The sequence below is a fragment of the Bos mutus genome, chromosome 4 (assembly GCF_027580195.1).
Source record: "Bos mutus isolate GX-2022 chromosome 4, NWIPB_WYAK_1.1, whole genome shotgun sequence".
Taxonomy (NCBI): Eukaryota; Metazoa; Chordata; class Mammalia; order Artiodactyla; family Bovidae; genus Bos; species Bos mutus.
Window position 1 is genome coordinate 6,973,155 of NC_091620.1, and position 7,960 is coordinate 6,981,114.

Sequence of the window (7,960 nt, forward strand, 5' to 3'; positions counted from 1 at the left end):
CAGGTGGTGTTTTTGAGGCAGGTCTTTGAGGTTTGTTTTGACTTTAGAAGTGTTTTCCATCGTGGTCTCTTTCCCTTTTTTTTTTTTTTTTTCTGGCTAGTTGAGCTGGCCCACAGTTTAGCATGTCGCTCTAATGAAACTATCCACCTCCACTGAGTTGCTCACCAATGAAATCTCCATTGTTTTTGAGGGTGTTCTTTGTGTTGAATGTTCTCACATTGTTTCAGATAAAGTCGGTTCCCTTGAGAAGCTGAGAACTGAGATGCTCTCTAATCCTATAGACTGTCTCTCCTTCTGAGCAGAATCTCAGGAAACTGGCTTCTCTTGGAGAGACGTCCTGCTCTAGAGGCCGGGAGCTGGGTAAGTGGCTTGCCTCTCTCGGCATGGAACATCTGCTCCTCGAGCAAGCTGGAGCAAGGGCAGTTGAGGCCTGATATTCGTCACTGGCTGACCTTGTGGTAGAGCCTCTACACTGAGTGTGGGCTGGGTGGGGGAAGAGTGCCCTGATCTCTCAGCCACACTGCCCAGGAATTTAGCCTCTGCAGCTCCGCAGCTCTCACTACTGTCCACCAGCTCTCATCCACCATCGTGGGTGGATGGCACCGGGGCATGCGTTCTCCTCTCCATTCTTCTAGGCTAGCTCATGTGCTGAGCAGGTGTATTTGTGAACTCAGTAACAAAATACCATAGGCGAGGTGGCTTAAACAATGGAGAAGTATTTTCTCAGGTTCTAGAGGCTGGAAGTCTGAGAACAGAGTGCCAGCATGGTCAGGCTCTGGTGACCTCTCTTGCTGGCTTGTGGATGGCCAACTTCTCACTGCATCCTCTCATGTTGGAGAGAGAGATAGAAAGGAAGGGGCAAGCTCTCTGGTTTTCTGGTTTCTCTTTTTAAGGGTACTAATCCCATTATGAGGGCCCCACCCTCATGGCTTCATCTAAACCTAGTTATCTCCAGAGACCCCCCACCTCCAAATGTCATCACACCGAGGGTTAGGGTTTCAGCCTACGAATTTTGGGGGAATGTCCAAGCATTGGTATGTATCAGCAGGTTTCAGTGGCTTTCAGAAGCAGAAAGCAGAGACTGTGGCATGCCCTTGAGGCAGAACCCTGATAGCATGATACATATAGTTGCTATATTGATTATGCTGTTAGATTTTCTACATAATTTTATTTTTTGCCCCATTGACCTGTGTCCTGTGTTGTACTAAAAGTGCTGTCTCCTAGTTTTAGTGTAGCTTTCTGTCTGTCTCTTGTATATTCTTAACTTTCTGATTTATAAAGGTAGTTGCTGTGCTGTTTATGTCGTATATATTCACAGCTGAAGTATTATCATTGTGAATTAAGCTCTTGCCATTATCAGGTATTCTTCCGTCTCATTTAATGCTTTTTGTCCAGATTCAGCATTTTCTGAGAACATGATCACAAGCTCTCCTTTCTTATCGCCTTATTTGCCTGCTATACCTTTATGCATCTCCCTAGTTCTAGCCGTTCTGAATCAGGTTGATGTAGTTGTATCTCCTGAGCACAGAGAGGGGTTTTACTTTGTGAATCAATCTGAAAATCTTTTTAATAGGCAAGTTTCCATTTACATGCATTGAAATGAGCGACAGGCTTGATTTGCTATTAATATCTATTTTGACATTGGATTTACTGTGCATTTTGGTGGCTCCAATGGTAAGGAATCTGCCTGCAGTGCAGGAGACCTTGGTTCGATCCCTGGGTTGGGAAGATCCCCTGGAGAAGGGAATGGCAACCCAGTCCAGTGTCTTTGCCTGGACAAGCCCATGGACAGAGGAGCCTGGTGGGCTACAGTCCATAGGGTCCTAAAGAGTTGGACATGACTGGGTGACTAACACTTTCACTTACTTTTTGTTTTAACATGTTCCTTTCTCTGGGTATGGCTTCCCTGGTGGCTCAAATGGTAAAGAATCTGCCTGCAATGCAGGAGACATGGGTTCAATCCCTGGGTCAGGAAGATCCCCTGGAGAAGGAAATGGCAATCCACTCCAGTACTTTTGCCCGGAGAATTCCATGGACAGAGGTACAGTCTACGGTGTTGCAAAGAGACAGACACGACTGAGCGACTAACACTTTTCTCTGTGTAGTATGTTTTCTTTTCTCACTAAAAATTTAAAAAATATATATTTATTTGGCTGTGCTGGGTCTTAGTTGCAGTCCATGGGATCTTCCGTCTTCACTGTGGCATGTGGGATGTGGGGTTTTTAGTTGTGGCATGAGAACTCTTAGTTGCAGCATGTGGGATCTAGTTCCCAGGCCAGAGATTGAACCCAGGCCCCTTGCATTGGGAACCCAGAGTCTTAACTGCTGGCCCCCCAGGGAAGTCCCTCTGCCCAAGTTTTAGTAGCTGTGGGCTTCCCTCAGGCAACAAGGCATCACAGTGGAAAATTACCCAGTTCTGGTCTCTTCTCCTAAGCATCAACCCCGCTCCTTTCTGCTTCCTTTCGATTGTTCTCTAGTGCCCTCAAGTGGTTGTTTTTATATTTTGATAGGAATTCATAACTGTTATTTGAGGAGGATTGATCCAAACATATCCTTCCACCGTTATTGCAAGACTCTCATTTTTATATTATCTTGGGTTTTGTTTTGTGGTACTGGGGGTGTCTATTTCTGCTTGAGTTTTTGATCTGTGACTGGGTGGTTTTATATCTTCAAATGTTTAAGAATGTTTAATTTGGTTTGGTTATTGTACATATTTCTTTCTGCTTCATTTTGGAGGAGGATTTTTTTACTGGCTGAAATGTTATGATTTCTATTTTACATTACCTTTGTGTGTTGGCTTTGTGCGTTATCTGCCATTTGCCATTCATTTGAAATGTTCTGGTTTTTTCTTTGACTAGCAATAAGACAGGGATAAGGATTTCAGATAGGTTGCTATATTTCACAGTTCAAGAGCGCCCTCTTCTGTTGATTCAAAAAATTGTAGTTCCTTAACTAAGGCTTTTTCGGAGGTAGGTTAGAATATTCGATTTTGTTCTACTAGTTATTTTTAAAACTTTGCTTAACTTCCTGAGGAGCTAACAGTGTTTTATTTCTTGTCTGTGATGACTGCAAGAGTGTTCACCTAGAGAAAATTCAGTGAGCTGTATACTTATGTGTATATTTATATTTCAATATATGCATGTCTATAAAAAGCTAAAATATACTTAAGTGTATAATTCTGCAAAGACTAATGTCAATAATGGTACTATGTTAGAGGAAATTATCCTCCATCTTCCATTTCTGTAATGACTTACCTACTACTTTTGTCCATTTGTTACTCTAAATTATACTTTGCACGTATGTCTAAGTACACCTACTTACATCTTACAGATACTTGTTTTAAAATCACTGGATCCTCACTGCCAGTCTTTGCAAATTATATCTTTAGCTTTCATGAATTCTTTACCTTGATTCATCTTGCAGCTGGCTGAAGTACAACATGAAATAATTTTAGTGGAAAACAGCTTTCCTTCATAGTTTTAGCATTAAAACTAGCACAACCTTGAATATTTAAGACTGTCTTTCTATTGCTTCCAAGAGCTTATCTGATGATGTTTTATTTTCGGACATCCATACTGTGGTATGATATGAATTCAGCCCATGTTTAGAAAAATAAATGAAAGATTCTTTAAATTCTATAGTACTTTACAATTTTCAAAAGTTTCACACACCTGACTTCGTGTAACCCCATCGTAATCCTTTCCCCCGCTCCTATATTGGCCCTTCCCCGTCCCTCTCGCCACTGGTAACCATGGGCATCCCAGGTGGCTCAGTGGTAAAGAATCTGCCTGCCAATGCAGAAGATGCAAGAGACCCGAGTTTGATACCTGGGTGAGAAGATCCCCTGGAGAAGGAAATGGCAACCCACTCCAGTATTCTAGCCTGGAAAATTCCACGGACAGGAGCCTGGTGGGCTATAGTCCATGAGGTCGCAAAGAGTCAGACATGCCTAAGCGGGCACACACACACAGGTAATTGCTGGTTTGCACTCTATATCGGTGAGTCAAAGGTAACACATTTTTAGAAATTCCATTGTCTAATTTTTTGTTGCTAGCATGTAGAAAGACAATTGATTTTTTAGTATTAATCTTGTATCTAGTGACCTTAGTGCATTTATTAATTATTATAGTTTATTGGTTGATTCTTTTGAATTCTCTCTGTGTAGGATTGCTTCATCTCTAAATTTAAAAGAAAATTCTATCGTCTGCTCTCCTGCAGGACTCCATTCCCCTGCTTTACTGTGAAACAGCAAGTGCCCTCAAAGGAAGGGCCTGAGGAAATGAGAAACCCTCCTTCACCGTGTTTCCCTTGTCTCAGGTATTGTCGCCCCTCAAATCCTGCCTGCGTTACATGTTCTCCAAATATTATAAACAGTTCTTAATGTACACTGTGCATCTTTTATAGTTGTTTATAGTAAGAGAATTCATCTGATACTAACTATTCCATCGTGATTGGATCAGAAGTGCAGCTTGCCTTTTGGCTTTGTTTATAATTGTATTTTCCACTTACTTGCTGCAATGTGGGAGACCTGGGTTCGATCCCTGGGTTGGGAAGATCCCCTGGAGAAGGGAAAGGCTACCCACGCCAGTATTCTGGCCTGGAGAATTCCATGGACTGTATAATCCATGGGGTCATAGGATTTATTCTTTACCTTTAAATCTTAAGATTAACCAAGAAATGTATAGGTGTTGAATGCTTTTCATTAATCTATTGTTTCATGGGAATCTTTTTGATATGCAGTGGGGTCTTTACCTCAGTTCCATCAAATATTATTCTACTTATTTTGTGTATAAGTCAGTGAAAAGAGCCACAATCAAAGAGCCCTGTCTCATAGTTTCATCGTTAAACACAGACATCCACCTGCCTTTTCCCTCCTTGGATGGAATAGTGAAGGGACAGCCCCTCCATATCGTGCCCTCCGTCAGACCCCTCTCTTCCCCGGAGAATTAACTTCTTAATCTCCTGCATCTTTGGTTCCTTCCCCACTGCTGAATCACCAGCAGCAAACAAGCGCACTCTAGTACCCTTCATCCTAAAAGAAAGAAAACTGGCCTTCACCATGCATCTCCGCCAAGTCCATTGTGCCTCCCCTTCAGAGGGAAACTTACCAAAATTCCCTTCATTCTCTTTTGTCATTTTCTTCCATTTTCTCCTCAGCCCGCCTCCCCTGCACCCACCCCCATCACACAGAACTCTGTTGAAACTTCCCTTGTCAAAGCTGCCAATCGGCTCCTTTGTCAACTACTATAATCGCTTCATGTCTCATTCAATTTCTCAACAACATTCAAAACACACTTTCTTCTTTTGGCTTCTGTGACCACATACAGGCCAGGTTTTTCTCCTATCTTTACATTTTTTATCCTATGTATATTCTCTCTGGATGATCTAATTTAGTCCTTTGAGTTAAATATATTTGTATACTAGTGACTTCCAAATATATACATCTTTGGCTCAGGTGTTCCCTTGAGAGATGAGATTGAATCTCTAGTCACTTGTTTAACATGTGCACACAGCTGTCTAAAACTAATACAGAGAGAAATAGGCTCCATTCCTGTCTTCATGCCTGTTAATCCTTGATTTGCTTCCATTTCAGTACATGGCCCTATCATATATTCACTTGTTCAACCCAGAATGGTGATCATCTGCAATCCACCCCTTCGCCTCAACTCTTATTTCCCACTTTTCTGTAAGTCACATCAGGTACACCTGCAAAATGCATTCCAAAAAATTCTACTTCTGTTTTGCCTGTAATCGGTGACGTTCAAGTCACCACCATTTCACCATTACTGCTTCTCTAACTGGGCTCTGTGGTTCCACCCTTGCCCTCAACAGTACCTCCTCCATACACCACCAGAATTACCCCCCTTTAAAATGTGATGTATATCTTATCATCCTCCTAAACCCACCAGTGGCTGCCTTGTAATAAAGTCCAAGCTCTGCCCCGCTGTCTATAATTTATACATGCTTCAGCCCCTGCCCAGCCACAAAGAACCAGAGAGCAGTCCCATTATGGACACAGAAGGCAGCAACTCTCTTAGCTTTCACACTTCTTATCATACCATTTGTTTACACAATACTTGTCTACTTATGAAATATAAAGAATGAACATCATTACATCAGGGTCAGGGAAGTGATGTCAGCATCATGGGAGCATAAAACATTCCTCATTTTATCCCCTTTTTAAAACAACAAAATAGACATCCATCCACAAACAAAGGCACCTTTGTGGGAGTTGCAGGATCCAGGAGGCCCACCTACCTGTACACCCAGTATACAGGTGTACCTGTATACACCCAGGCAGACAGATTTCAGTATAGACAGCAAAACGAGGGGAGCCAGTGAACCTGCCCAAATCCCACTCTTGCTGTGACTGGGAAAAAAGAAAAAATAAAAACACCTGGAGAGTGCTGACCTGGAGAGATACTCGTGCATGAGAGAGAATTTGCAGAAGTCCAGCCGTCCTGAGGCGAGATTCCAGCACGCCATTCTAGAAACAATAAAAACAAAACACAGCAGACCAAACACAGTTTGGTCACAGCAGAGGGGATGGTAAGAGAAGCTTTCCTAGTGTCCCCCTGCCAAGGAAGCACTGTGCCAGGCTGATGTAACCAGTGATGGCACCCTCTCCCCAGGGGGAAGGAGAGTTGGGAGTGAGTAGCCAGCTATTCCAGTTGTGTGGGACAAACCCGGTTCTCTCCAGCAGCACCCAGGGTCCTGAGGTGGGTCTTTCATGACTGGAGGTGGGGAAAGGGGCAGAGAAGGGAAGGCTTTCCTGCTGATGGCACTCAGCAGGAAGGGCAGCCACAAATCCCTCGGAGTACCACCTGTGCATCTCCCTACTAGATCCATGGGCCAGTGTTAAACCCACATCTCAACCTAGTCTGTGGCATCTCCACGTGTGCGCTTCACAGTGCAGCTGTGAAAGCAAGCTCCTGTAGACACAAAGCACGCTAAGACGGGCTACACAGTGTGGGCAAGGGAGAAGCCACCAAGTGGAGCTGTAGCACCACCTGCTGGAAAACCAGAGAGCGTTCCAGGAGCCTGCCTGGTGACATGTAAGAATCAAGCAGTTCAGTCGCTCAGTCGTGTCTGACTGCGACCCCATGGACTGCAGCACGCCAGGCCTCCCCGTCCTTCACCAACTCCTGGAGTTTACTCAAACTCATGTCCATGGAGTCGGTAATGCCATCCAACCATCTCATCCTCTGTCATCCCCTTCTCCTCCTGCCTTCAATCTTTCCCAGCATCAGGGTCTTTTCCAATGAGTCAGTTCTTTGCATCAGGTGGCCAAAGTACTGGAGTTTCAGCTTCAGCATCAATCCTCCAATGGATATTCAGGACTGATCTCCTCTAGGATGGACTGGTTGGATCTCCTTGCAGTCCAAGGGCCTTTCAGGAGTCCTCTCCAACACCACAGTTCAAAAGCATCAATTCTTCCGCGCTCAGCCTTCTTCACAGTCCAACTCTCACATCCATATGTGACCACTGGAAAAACCATAGCTTTGACTAGATGGACCTTTGTTGACAAAGTAATGTCTCTGCCTTTTAATATGTTTAATATGCTGTCTAGGTTGCCTTTTTTTTTAAATCTATTACTTATGCAGCTCCTACACCAAAGATTTCAAATAAAAGGGCAGAAAAGGCTGCAAAAGTGTTTGGTTTATGCCTTTTTTGACACCACAGTCACCGATTTCCAAAAGTGAACAGGCAGCACAAAGGCTGCATGTTCATATTTTCTATTTCTTTCTGATTCAGTCTGGGGAGATTGTACATTTCTAGGAATTTGTTCATTTATTTAGGTTTTCAATTTTGTTGATGTATAATTAATAATAATCTCTTATGAGCCTTTGTATTTCTGTGGTGTCTCTTGTAACTTCTCCTGTTTGACTTCTGATTTTATTTATTTTGGCCCTCTCTCTTTTTTTTGGCAACTCTGGCTAAATTATCAATTTTGTTTACC

At 43.2% G+C, this 7,960-nt stretch overlaps 1 non-coding gene across 1 annotated transcript; it reads right to left on the minus strand.

Moving 5' to 3' along the window:
- Nucleotides 1-7,587: 7,587 nt before the first annotated feature.
- Nucleotides 7,588-7,721, minus strand: LOC138987670 (small nucleolar RNA SNORA13). Its single transcript, XR_011464054.1, has one exon. It is a non-coding gene; the product is annotated as a small nucleolar RNA SNORA13 (small nucleolar RNA).
- Between the last annotated feature and the right edge of the window lie 239 nt (nucleotides 7,722-7,960).